Source organism: Pongo abelii, chromosome 17 (genome assembly GCF_028885655.2).
Source record: "Pongo abelii isolate AG06213 chromosome 17, NHGRI_mPonAbe1-v2.0_pri, whole genome shotgun sequence".
NCBI classification, from domain to species: Eukaryota; Metazoa; Chordata; class Mammalia; order Primates; family Hominidae; genus Pongo; species Pongo abelii.
In genome coordinates this window covers 19,790,942-19,805,190 of record NC_072002.2, presented here as the reverse complement: position 1 = coordinate 19,805,190, position 14,249 = coordinate 19,790,942, and the positions used below count along the sequence as shown (strand labels likewise).

The 14,249-nt window shown below is 39.0% G+C and overlaps 1 pseudogene; it reads right to left on the bottom strand.

The window, feature by feature from the left end:
• Positions 1-6,947, bottom strand: part of LOC100433277 (POTE ankyrin domain family member B-like) — a 37,965-nt pseudogene extending 31,018 nt beyond the window's left edge.
• Between the last annotated feature and the right edge of the window lie 7,302 nt (positions 6,948-14,249).

Genomic DNA, 14,249 nt, shown 5'->3' with positions numbered 1-14,249 from the left:
ACTCCTGAGCTCAAGCAATCCTCCCACTTCAGCCTCCCTAGCAGCTGGGACTACAGTCATGCACCACCATGCCTGACTTCAAGGAAATATTTTTAAACATACATATTCAGGCTTTATTAGACTTACTCTACCAAAATCTTCAGAGGAAAGCCTAGACCTGTTGATTATTTAAAAATTTTCCTCAGGTTACTGGGATGCACAATTCTAGCTGAAGCTATAGTGCAATAGACAATTACTTCAGTCTCATTTCTCACCCACATGACCAATTCCCTTTCTCATTTGAAGATTTGGCAAAAAAGAGGAAAGAGTAGGAGAGAGACCCATTTGCTGAAAACACCACATAATTTTCCCTGGTAAGAGTAGAACAGGGTCTAGTGAACTCAAAATCCAACTTGATCTTTTTACTTATAAGCTCCTTATCTCCCACCTTCCCATCCAGACACTCTAGATTTGAAAGCAAATTTGACACTCTAATTGGCCATTTCTACCAGAATAGGATATTAAGTCAGATAATTACTTGTTAGTCCTTCTGCTCAAGGGTTTCCCATTACATTACCACCTATTCACTGCCAATCTGATTCCTCAGAGGTCTCCTAAAATTGATCTCTAGGCAGTTTACAACTCACTAACTCCCTCTCCCAAACTAAAAACTGTCATTCTCTAAAATTGAAGAGAATCTTGCTCACCATACAAAGGAAACAAATGAATGAACAACAACAACAACAACACACACACACACACAGACACACAAAACCTCTTCATGGTCTTTTCCCTCTATTACATAATTTCCAAATTGGCTTTGATATTTCTGGTTGCTCTCTTTTTCCCTTTCCATTTCTGCCTCATGAGCAATCAGAAATATCTTAAGCCTTGCCACTGAGAGGTGCATCACCTTATATCTGTTACTGTATTTTAGGAACTTGCCAAAGCATCAGGATTTCTATTCACTGAAACAGGTCTAAGTTTTCTTGAGTTTTCATGTAAACCCTATTTCAGGGCAAATTTTGCCATTTTATATTCATTAGGGGAAAAAACCTAGGAGGAAAAAATTGAAAAATAGTATTACCTTTTACAAATTCAGTGTTTTCAAAAAATGTATTTACCACAAGTGCATTAAAAAAAAAACAGTACCCTGTAATGCTACTTCGAAACTAACAATATTTAAAATAAAGTCTTAGATAATTAAGTCATTTCAAAATATTTTCATTCAGGTTATGCTTGAGCTTCCAAATACGGAAAACTGGCCCTTACACAGGTCAATGTTAAAACGAATGCATTTCAGTATTTTGAAAATAAAATTGCTAGATCTATACCTTGTTTTTTGATTCAATATCAGCACCGTATAAGAGCAGTGCTTTGGCCATTAATTTATCTTCATTGTAGATAGCATAGTGTAGAGCGGTATTTCCATACTCATCTGGAATATTTGGATCAGTGCCATGTTCCAGCAACATTAACGCACATTCATCTTCTTGGCATTGTACAGCCTGTCAGTATTAGACCAAAAACAAATTATAAATCCTAGGAGTTCAAAATAAACATTCCACAGCTTTCACCAACTAGTTATATTTAAATGAGAAAACTCATTTTCATGCTATGTATTGAAATCAAACCCACCTCACGCTGATATAGTTGACTACTGCATACCTTTATCAGGGGTGTCCTCTGTTTGTTGTCAAGGACATGAAGTTGACATTGTCTGTCCAGCAGGAGTTTTACTACTTCTGAATTCCCATTGGCAGAGGCCAGATGTAGAGCAGTCCTATGAGAGTGAGAAGACTTTTTAGGAAATTGTAGTGCACTAGCTACAGCCACATCAATGATTCATGTAATTGCAAACACTGAATAGCCTGCTATTACTCTGCCTTCAAAAAGACATTTAATTTTCCCATGAAAAAAGCACACCATTTATTACCTCTCATTGCTCACTGTATTAATGAAAGAGCAGCCTATTTGAATAGAAAGGGCATAGCCCTTGGATGACATTCAACCTGGGCTGGAATCCTACTTGAAGCTCTGTCACTTCCTAGCTGTTGCTTAGCCTTTTTGGGTCTCAATTTCCTCATCAATAAAATGGGAATGAAAATAGTAGCTTTCTCACAGGAAACCACTGTAATGCTTAAATGAGACTCTACACAAAAGATATAGAATAGTTCCTAACACAAATAACAGCTCAATAATTGTTAGATATTATAATTTTTATTAATACCACTAAAGACAACATTTCAATTAAGTGAGATGATACAATTATACCTACACTTGCAGGTATGTTTTAAAGATTACAGGTAACATTGTATTTTAGTGATTGTAAGATGATCCTTGTCTCCATGTTGTCTCCACTGAAATATCACTTACAATTCATGATTTACTATAATTGGTGGCATTTAAATAATTCTCTTATTGAGACATAAAATAATGGGGCATCATACAATGCCTGGTGCCTTACATTAAGTAGAATATGTTATAATATAACAAGTCTGGGGCGGTTCCAGTCAGATGACCAGCATTTAGATAAATTTTAGTTCTTAAAAGAACTATGGAATAAGAGAGCTGAGGTGAAAACAAAAACAAATTTCTAAAATAAACTAATTATTACTTTGGTTTCCAAAAAGCTTTAAGCCAAAGAAAACTTGGAATTCAAATTAATAGCATGAGCTCATTTTTTTCAATGCTTCGATTTATGCAATGTCTGTACATAGATATTTGCAATCATTCATATTAGGAGTTAAGACTGTTGTAAATTTTCTCTTTTGAAACTGGATTTATGAAACTATTCGTGGAGCTTTTTTCAACTTTTACATTCAGGGAAACATGCAGGATGTGCAGGTTTGTTACATAGGTAAACATCTGCCAAAGGGGTTGGTTGTACAGATTATTTAATCACCCAGTTGTTAAGCCCAGTCTCCATTCCTTCTACTTCCTGCTTCTTTCCCTCCTCCCACCCTCCACCCTCTGAGAGGCCCCATTGTGTGTTGCTTCCGTCTAGGTATCTGTGTGTTCTCATCATTTAGCTCCCACCTATAAGTGAGAACATGTGGTATTTGGTTTTCTGTTCTTATGTTAGTTTGCTAAGGATAATGGCCTTCAACACCATCCATGTCCCTGCAAAGGACATGCTCTCATTCTTTTTTTAATGGCTGCGTAGTATTCCATGCTGTTTATGTACCACATTTTAGTTCTTAAAAGAACTGAAACAGTCTATATCCAAGAATTATAAATTTCCAAAAGGGCAGTTAAATGTTATCTTTTACGTATTCTACCTTCAGAAATGGTTTTGTTTGAAATGAGGGAGGAAAAGCTTCAATTGAGATTAAGTCCTAATGCCCCAATTTTAAATCTCTCAGCTTGCTCAAGCCCAGCAGGTAAACATGAAGTTTTCAAAGATGGAAGGATCCTGAGAGATAGTAGAATATGCCTGCCACATAATAGGTGTCTGGCTTATGTCTGATGACTAAATGGATTGAAAGAATGGAAAAATACAGCTTAGGAGCTCAATAATTTTAAACAAAACTTCTGTAGAGTAGGGCAATACATTTACAATAGTAATAATCGTTTATATTTTCTTTTTAAATTTTCATAAGTATATAACTAAACTAAAATGATTAATCCATACTTTTTACACATGTTAATCTATATATAATGAAAAGATAATTATATAATAAAATGTATATACAATAAAATCTACAGGAACAGGTAAACAGAATCCCTCTACTTATGAAGAGGGTAAAAGTTCAAAGAAGATAGCCAACCACAGAAATAAAAATAAATAATAGAATGTGAGAAATTATTTGTATCTATGCAAGTAGCATATTCCTTCTCTTTCCAAGGATTATTTCACTACTAATGAATCTTAACTAAAACATTTCAGATGTTCATTGCAGAAATCACAGATAAGAGAAAGGGAAAAACTTCACTTACAAATCCCCAGAAATAAGTTTGATTATATTTTCTACATATTTTCAGCTAACACGAGCAGATTCTGTTTGTCTATATGTATAACAAACTGATTTTTTTCTCACTTGATATACCAAAGTACATCTTTGCATGTCAAAATATCTCTGTATTTACTGACACCCTCAATGGTTACATGTTATTCCATCCTATGGATGCACTAAAATTTGTTCATAAAATCTGTAGATGAGTTCTTCTCAATACACTGCTATTTTAGGCAATAGTAAGAAAAACAGATGTATCTATTTCGTAAAGATATTTCAGTGTAATGGAATTGATGATATATATTTTTTAAAATGTGGTTCTTACCACCAAAGTGTCTATTTAAAAAGTTGCAGCAACTTAAACTTTAGACAACTATATAAGTACCACTGTTCTTCATCCTCACAAACTTTGTGGATAGAAAACAGTATTTCATTCCTTTTTTTTTTTTTTTTTTTTTTGAGGTGGAGTCTCACTCCAATGCCCAGGCTGGAGTGTAGTGTCACGATCTCGGCTCACTGCAACCTCCACCTCCCTGGTTCAAGTAATTCTCTTATCTCAGCCTACTGAGTAGCTGGGATTACAGGTGTGTGTCACCATGCCCAGCTAATTTTTTTGTATTTTTAGTAGAGAAAGGGTTTCATCACTGGCCAGGCTGGTCTCAAACTCCTGACCTAGGGATCCACCTGCCTTGGCCTCCCAAAGTGCTGGGATTACAGGCATTAGCCACGGGCAGCCGGCCTATTATTCCTCTTCTAACTTAAATAGAAAACACTATTTCATTCCTCTTCTAACTTAAATTCCTTCTCTTACCAGGAACACTCTGTTTTCCTATGTGCATAGGTCACTGGTAGATATGCAAAAAAGTACTTTGCCCAATTTTAAATTGAGCTTATTTTATTATATCTGCATATATAGACCGGGTGCAGTGGCTCACGCCCATAAACCCAGCACTTTGGGAGGCTGAGGTGGGTGGATCACGAAGACGGGAGTTCAAGACCAGTCTAGCCAAGATGGTGAAACCCCATCTCTACTAAAAGTACAAAAAAATTAGCTGGGCCTGGTGGCAGGCACTTGTAATCCCAGCTATTGGTAGGCTAAGGCAGAGAATTGCTTGAACCTAGGAGGCGACAGAGGTTGCAGTGAGCCGAGATCCCGCCACTGCACTCCCGCCTGGGCAACAGAGTGAGACTCTGTCTCAAAAAAAAAAAAAATATATATACATATATATATATATCTGTGCATATAAATAGGCATTTGTGTTTCCTTTGGTACTTTTCTTCCTTTGTATATTTAAAAATTTTAATATATACTCCAGGAACTTATTTTTGTGACATAAAAATCTGGCTAGTTTTCTCCAAACAGCATGCATTTCATTTATGAATAATTCATCTTGTTTTACCAATATGAAACATCACCATTTTCAAGTGCTAAATTCTTACATATATTTGGGTATTTCTGGATTTCCTATTCTGTTCTATTAATTGATGTCTTTTCAGCTATTAGTAAACAATTTGTGGAAATAGCACATGCACATTTTGATATCTGGAAAAGCAAGTCTTTTTCCATTTGGTTAAAAAATTAATTTATCACAATAATAAAATACAGCATGTGCAATCGGTAAAACTTTGCTATTTTTATTTGGCTTACATAAAAGTGATAAACACAGAAAAAGCTCACATCTTAAGAAAAATGAATCTTCCTATTCAAGGACATGAACTGCATTCCCATTTCAGTTTCCTTCTAAGGTTCCTCAGTAAAGAACATATTTACATAGGGTACATTGATATAAAATCCATACTGGATTTTATTTGAAGACTATTTATCCCAGAAGTTGATATATTATAGGACTTAGTTCTCAATATACGCCATTCTATAATGTATAGAACATTGTTTTAAAATGTGTACATTAAAAATAATCTGCTGCTTCGACTTAATCACTTTAAAACAGTCGATTAGTTTTCTATAAGGGAAATTATAATTGGATTGGAAATCAGCTAAAGTTTTGTTTTTGTGTTGCTGTTCATAAAGGGCCTGTGCCCTGACCTCTCTGAGGTTTCCACATCCAGGGTGGTGTGGCACCTGCGGAGGCAAGAAAGCCAGGCTCCTCCCTCCTCGCGCCATGAGGGCATGTCCCCATCATCCCCCCACGTCCGACCTCCTCCCAGCCAGGCCCGGTTACCTCTTTTGCTTGTCCCTCTTGTTCACGTCAGTGTCCCTGAGCATGACGATGAGATCCTTTCTGGGGACTTTACCCCACCAGGCAGCTCTGTGGAGCTTGTCCAGATCTTCTCGACGGACGTGGTACCTCGGCTCCATGAAGGCGCTGTCGTCGTAGTCTCCCCAAGCGCCCACGTTGCTCTTGCCGCTCCCCCCGCAGCAGGGGAAGCAGCGGCGGCACCACTTGCCTATCTTGCTCCTGAGTGTCTTCACAGCAGAGCCGTCGTGGTCTCTAGAAGTGCCCACGTTGCTCTTGCCACTCCCCCTGCAGCAGGGGAAGCAGTGGTGGCAACACTTGCCCATTTTGCTTCTGAGACCAAATGGCTTCTTCACAGTGGAGGCAGCCGACCTTGAACAAACCTCAGCCGCCATCTGCTTTTAACAGCCAGGGGAGGCCGGTAGTAGCGAGCAGATCGCGTCTACCAACCGGTCTTACCAACTAGCAGGAAACTCTGGGTTTCCAACCTGTTTGAAGAGAAAGGTCAATCCCAGCCAAAACCTGCCAACCCCAGCAGGGGAGCCCAGCCCACCCCACCCAGGAAAAACCCACACCCAGCTGGGGAAAGCCCACGCCCACCCGGGGCGACCCCACTCCCACCCCAGGAAAGGCCAAGCCCCCCCCCCCCCGCAAGGAAACACCCAGACCACCCAAGGGAATGCCAAACCCAGCAGAGAAAAGGTCAAGTCCAGTAAAAGAATGCGAGGGAAGAAACGCCAATCCAAGCGAGAAACACCAGGCAAAGCGACTAACGCCAAGCCAAGCGAGGAACGCAAAGCCAAGCCTAGCGGTTACAGGCAAGCCAAGCCGTTATGCGCGTGCGGCGGGCAGGCGCGGGTGGAGGGCAGCGTGCACGGTGTCATTGCACGTGGCACAGACAGTGGCCGATGTGTGCAACCCGCCTGCGCAAGTCTTGGCGCCACAAATGTCAGTGACAGCCTTGCGTTCCCGGCAAACTTCATGGGAGTTGGCCAAGACTTCGGGCCATTGAGGAGAGGCCTCCAGTGGGAAAAAGCCTTTTGAAGCAGGACTGGGGCTAGAACGCCTGGAACTTGAGGATGCTGACAGCCTCCTCTGAAGAAAGCTCCCAAGACACTCGTGGTGGTGCTGTTGCGGGTGGTCGCGCTGCAGCTCGGAGCTCCGGTCGGCGGAGCTGGATGCAAATGGCCTCAAAATCGCGGAGCACAAGACGCCCACCTTCATTACACCTGCTCCTCCTTGGTCGGCACTCAGAGCACGCGGCCATCAGCGACGGGCCACTCGGGTCCACAGAATCGGGGCTGGGCGGCCAGCTCCTGCCCCGGTGCCCCCTGCCTGGTGTCAAGCCAGGGTCAACATCTGTGGAGCTTTTGGCCCAGGGGGCTCCACTTCACTGGCATGCAATAGCGTGGAGGTGCATGCCACTGTCTCCAGTCCGGCAAGAGGGGGCTTGGAGGAGCACCTACCACTGATGGGGAGATGCAGAAAGGCACCCCCATGTGCAGATCTTGGGAACAGGACACTACCAGCACCAGGGAGCCAGACCCGGGCCTCCCTGGCAGCCTCTCAGCTGGACCCAGGCAGTGGCACCTCGACCCTCCTGCTGTGCAAGCTTATGCAGCCGGGCTCCAGGCTGCTTCACCCATAGGGCAGGTGCTTTGGTGTGGGAGGAAAAATGGATTCTGGCCAGGCTTGGTGGCTCACGCCTGTAATCCCAGCACTTTGGGAGGCCGAGCGGGAGGATCACAAGGTCACGAGATCAAGACCATCCCGGCTAACATAGTGAAATGTCGTCTCTACTAAAAATACAAAAAATTAGCCGGGTGTCGTGGCAGGCGCCTGTGGTCCCAGCTACTTGGGAGGCTGAGGCAGGAGAATGGCATGAACCCGGGAGGCAGAGCTTGCAGTGAGCCGAGATGGCGCCGGGCACTCCAGCCTGGGTGACAGAGTGAGACTCAGTCTCAAAACAAACAAACAAACAAACAAACATGACTTCATCAGGCAAATTCTAAAGACTCTTCTACCCTTTGCGGTTAAAAAGTGAATTGCTGGTAATTTTATAAAATGTAAGATAAAAATACGTTTTTAAAAAATAATTTAATGCTTTTGAATACTTTCAGCCAAAGTCTTAATGTTCCCTAATTCTTGTTAAATAGAGCTAAATATGAAGACTTTGAAGAATATCTCGTGCTTTCGTCTCTCCTTTGCTGTAATGTTTAAAATTTCCCTTTGAGAAATGAATGGACAATCCCAAGACATGCCGTCACATACTTTCCTGGAACAGTGGATCAAATCCCATTTTTCTCATATGAAGGAAATTTCATCACATGGCAAATGAGCAAAGCTGCTCTTTAAACTGTAAGGCAGCAATGTCCAAGCATTACCTTGCACAATTAACCATTTATAGCATCATGCCCTCACTTTCGTTATAGAAGTTACTGGAATGAGAGAATCTAAATCTTATAACTGAGATGGGCTACCCTGTAGGCTAGAAATTAGGTTTGGTCATGGTGGACACAGGGATGAGAACAAAGAGGAACCGCAAAACAATTATTCTTTCTTTCTATATTAAATATAAAATAAGTTGTTTCAATTGTACAGGTGAGGTGGGATTTTCACTGAAAATGAAATACTGTAATTGTGGGTTAAATTTATCAGGAAAAAATATTTTTAAAAACCTAGCGATCATCTTTTTCTATGTATCTATCTATCTATCTATCTATCTATCTATCTATCTATCTATCATCTATCTAATGGTCATGTATACCTATATTTAAAAATAAAAAAGAAAAGAAAATGGGGCACTGATATTCATTTCTTAAAATCTGCTGACTTAGTGGAGACACTGCAATAAATGGTCCATGAAATGAGAGCCCTTGCAGAAGCCAATGAGCTTTATAGGCGTTGACATTGATACTCCACTCTGCAATTCTGCATATATACATATATATATACACACACATACAAACACACACACATATATAGACTATATATACACATATATATACATATATATAGAATATATAGAATATATATGTGTATATATGCTGTTATTTTTATTTCTAAATTTTCAGTTTCTTTTCTACAAGAAGATATATGCTGCCTCACATTCATTAATTTATGGTCTAAAAATTGTCCCTGACATTCCTCTAGATGTTTTGAATGCAGTACAAATAATGTTTAAAAATACATGGGCTCAAGCATGGCAAATGAAACCATGCAGTAATTTGTTAATTGAAGGTGAAATTGGCCACTCACTTCTTTTACTGAAAGAGCAAGTGATAGTGACTAATCGCATTTCTGAGAGCTCTAAAAGAACAAATAGTTACCAAATTATGGAGTAACACACATTTGTTGGACACGCAGAGTCTCATGTGGAAAGAAAAGCCACGGTAACATGGATTTTGTATATATCCACCTACACACATGTTACCTAGATCTGTCTGCTGAGAGAAACTGGAAACAGTGATAACCCAATGGAAATGATAGAAATTATACCAGGGTTTGGATAGGGAACATTCAAGATGAGCCTGCTGTAGTCTATTATGCCAGAAGGCAATGACATGCTCAAAGGATGATGGAAACATCAAAACTGTACAAAAGCCAACCTGAAGGGCTCTCACTGCACAAATACGCAACACATTAGGTATCAAAACAAATAATGTTACTAATAGATTATAGCCCAATGACTATATTAGTAATCTACAAATCCATACTGATAGATTAAATAAATGAGCTAATTAAAAACTTTGATAAGGAATATGAATATGAGATATTTGCATAGCTTTCACAGTAACCCCCTCCCCAAACTCTTACCTATCAGAAAAAATGTATGTGCAGTTTTACAATGGAGAAGCTGGCAGATGTCACCTTAAACAAGTGAACAAAATTTATCTTTCGCAACAAGGGGGAAAATTGAAATCAGGTGACACCTGATGGAACGCAATGAAAAGAAAATAACATCATTTATATGACATTTCTGCACATAACATGATTTTGAAAATGAAAAAAATACATTAGACACATCCAAAAGAGGAACATTGTGCAAAATAACTGGTCTGTAAACTTCAAAGTTATCAAGGTAAGAAATTAAATAAAAATGTATAGGTTGTTCCAGGAAGCAAAGTAAGACAACAAAATGCAATGTCTGACTCTGAAATTGATGTTGGCTGTAAAGACATTTTTAGGGCCGTAGATCAGAAAAAAAAACTGATTTTCACTGTACTTTTAGTTTTTCTATAAGTTTGAGATCATACAAGTCTCTTCTCATCCATTAACTTTCTTTTCTTTTCTCTTTCTTTCTTTCTCCTTTCTTTCTCTTTCTTTCTTTCTTTCCTTCCTTCCTTCCTTTCCTTCCTTCCTTCCTTCCTTTCCTCCTTCCCTCCCTTCCTTCCTTCCTTTCTCTCTTTCTCTCTTTCTTTCTGACAGGATCTTGCTCTGTTGCCCAGGCTGGAGTGCAGTAAGTAGCACAATTACGGCTCACTGCAGCCTCGACCTCCCTGGGCTTCGGTGATCTTCCCACCTCAGCCTCCTGAATAGCTGGGACTACAGGCGTGCGCTACCATGCCTAGCTAATACACATATTTTTTATAGAGACAGAGTTTCTCCATGTTGCCCAGGCTGGTCTTGAACACCTGGGCCCAAGCTATCTGCCCGTCTCAGCCTCCCAAAGTGCTGACATTTCAAGCTTGAGCCACCGTGCCTGGCCTCTCTTGCTATTTCTTGACATTTAAAATGAGTGAGCAAATGTGAAAGCATTGATTGTCTTGTCACCTGAACACATTAAGTATTTTAATATATAGCAAAATAATACAGTATTATTTTATTTTACTTGAGGAAATGGAAATGTAAGTGTAGTTAGAAGATATAGAGGCTTTTTGGGCTTAACTCTTGTAATTTTATTTTTCAGTTTTAGAAAGGGCTTTATTCTAAAATTTAAAAATTATTAGTTTTGACAAGTCAAGTAAGTAATGTATTTTTTAAATTTATTAAGACTGTTATATTTGCATATAAGCTGAAGATTAATTATTTTATTCATTAAGGAAACACTGATTGAGGGCTTGTTTGGTTCCAGGCAATGGGTCATAACATTTAGCAAAACGGATCCAAATACCTAACCTTGTGAAGCTCTCACATTCTAGCGGGGAAGAAAGAAAATAAATAAGTAAATTAGTTTCATGTTTCAGATATATGCACAGTGGAGGAAATTTAAACAAGGAAGGAGAAAGAGAATGGGGCCTGTGCACCTTTCAATAAAGTAGTGAAGAAAGATGTTGCTGAAAGGGATACATTCAGCAAAGAGCTGGGGAAGGTGAAGAACTGTGCCATACACGTTCTTAAAGCCCAAGAGTGAGTACTGTTCTGTTTTGGTTAACATGACATAGCCTAACATGTTTCTGATTCAGGTGAATTTTCCAATGTGGAAGAGACTGCTGATTGCATTGCTCCATATATATATAATATGGCAACAAATGTCTGCTTCAGAGGTTGAGTGCCATTTTGAAAAATCACAGACAAAGTCTTCATTTGGGTATAATAGATGTAAAGAACACTGCATAGGACAAAAGCATATGCAAAAGTCAGGGGAAAAGTTGGGGAGCAGCTTGTTACCATAAAAAAGGTAAAGCCTGAGAGAAACAAAAGGAAGAAATGAAGAAAGGAAAAAAGGGAGAGAGAGAGAAAGAGAAATTGCAAAAGAGAGAAAAGAAAGAAAGGGCAGGGAAGGAGAGAACAAATAGATTAATAGATCAAAAGAAAGAAGAGCCTGGAGCAGGGATAGGGAAACTTTTCTCCAAATGACCAGATAGTAAATATTTTAGGCTTTCTGAACCAAAAGGGAGCCCTGTCAAACTGCTCAACTCTGCCTTTGTAGTCTGAAAGCAGCCACAAGAAATACATAAATTAGTGTGACAACGTTCCCATAAAACTTTATTCATAAACATTAATATTTAAGTTTTGTATGTCACAAAACATGTCACAAAATATTTTTCTTCTTTTCCCTTTTTTTAGCTATTGAAAAATGAGAGAAATAAACATCCTAAGATGACAACTCTACAAAACAGGCCACAGTTTGCCAATCCCAGATGTAGAGACACAGACAAGTCGCATGAGTCAATATGATGGTAGAAAGGAATCAGGTCAAGTGTCTTGGCTTGACAACTGGTGGGTTCTTCCATTTCTCAAAGCTTCACTGTTTTAACCAATGAAGTGAGAATGTTAAAATAAATAAACATCAAATTCTCTTCTTACAGTCACTTTTAGTTACTTTATTAGTGTTACTGTTTTAGTTCAATTATTTATAATAATCTTAGACAAAAATATGTTTCACCCTGTGGGTGTTGAAGTTACTTATTTTAGGCCCTTTGGGAAATTGGTGCCACTGTGATTTCAGTGATACTGTCCCAGAAAGTCCCTGAAATGACTGCGCTCAAGTGCAATGAGGTAAGGTCGCAATATGGCCTGGCAAGATGCCAGTAGTTTGTTTCTAAGTGACAGCCATTCCTAAATTGTGGGCGAAAATTCTTACCCGTAACAGTTTTTCTCATTCATTCTAGTTTAGACTTCTTTGAGAGGCCAGGCGCACTGAGGTTTGGCTTTGTAATGGTGAACATGTGTTCCCTGTTGAAACAGCCCTTGCTGCACTGCTTCAGGGCAATGGGGGTGTAGACTCTGACTTCCTATTAAATATTTTTTAGTATGGTTTCAAATTTATATATTTAATAAGGAAGTATTCCAGGATATTTCCTGTGTTTCAAGATTTAATATTTGTAAGGTCTAATATAATTATTAATGCTAATTCTAGGAAATATATGGCATTTTCTGGTAGCAAACAAAAAATATTCAACTTATTTAGATTGTGTTTCTAAAGATGGCTACAATAATATCTCCCATTCCACTCCAACATCAAGCTTTGGAATGTATTATCCCATTCCTCTTGAATCTGGGCTTACTAGTGACTGGCTTTGACCAGTAGAACGCAGTAGAGATGACAGCGTGTGACCCCCGAGGCCAAGTCTTATCTGCAGCTTGCAATTCAGTTTTTTGGAGTTCTCATCCATCTTCTACTGGAGAGGCATAGAGAGTAAGGGGCCCACCTAGCCCTGAGCTGTTCTAGCCATTCAAGCTGAGATATCATAGAGGTGGCTGAATTCATTCACCAGCCAGCCCTGTGTTCCAACTGAGCTTGTCCTCCAGCTCATAACCCAGCTGAATGCAGCCAAATGAGTAAGGAAATACGACAAGGAATGGAGGAAATGCTCAGGCAAGCACACCCACCCCCTAAACTCCTGACCCGCAGAATCTTAAGCAAATGAAATGGTTCTGGTTTAAAGCCATCAAATGGTGGGTTAGTCTGTTGAGCCACAATAGATAACAAAAACAAACACGACACTAATTAAATTCAGAATGATCAATTATACCACATGTACTTTAGGTGATCTACGCATGGCATATCATCAACTAGCTGCTCTGTGGTAAACCATGCTGAAATCTGTAATGTTCACACTATATGCCTTCCTTGTTTTTCACATTCATTGTTCTTTAGATCATCTTTCTTGTGGATTAATCTAATTTATTCAAAGTAAAATACAATTAATAATGAAGTAGCATATATAAAAATTTTAAATCTCCAATAAATTTAACATAAATTAATTCTGGTTTATAATTATTAGAATTAGCCATATGATTGTAATGCCAATAAAAATTCAATTCTGTTGTTCTGTGGAATGTAGTGTTCACTTCTCTAAATAAATATTTTTTAAAATAGCAAGTACATTAGGGAAAGATGAAAAAGTAATTCGTATACTGTTAAAATTAAAATTTTTTTATTCTTAATGTGGAAGTGAAATTGCACTGTATAAAACTATTTGTAATGGCATGGTACATCTGGTATTTATTTTAATCATAGCTTATTTGAGGTTGGCCTAATGTTTTCTTGATGCTCCTTTTTTAAGACAAAATAAAAATGAGAGTGTAACTACTTAAATGGTAACACAAATTGATGTTAATAAATTAGTACATTCATAAAAGAACTCCCAATTTTACTGCTAAAAGCACAGCAATGTATGCACCATTATGTAGTTTAAAAGGCACACTGATAAGTGCCTATATTCAAATCCTT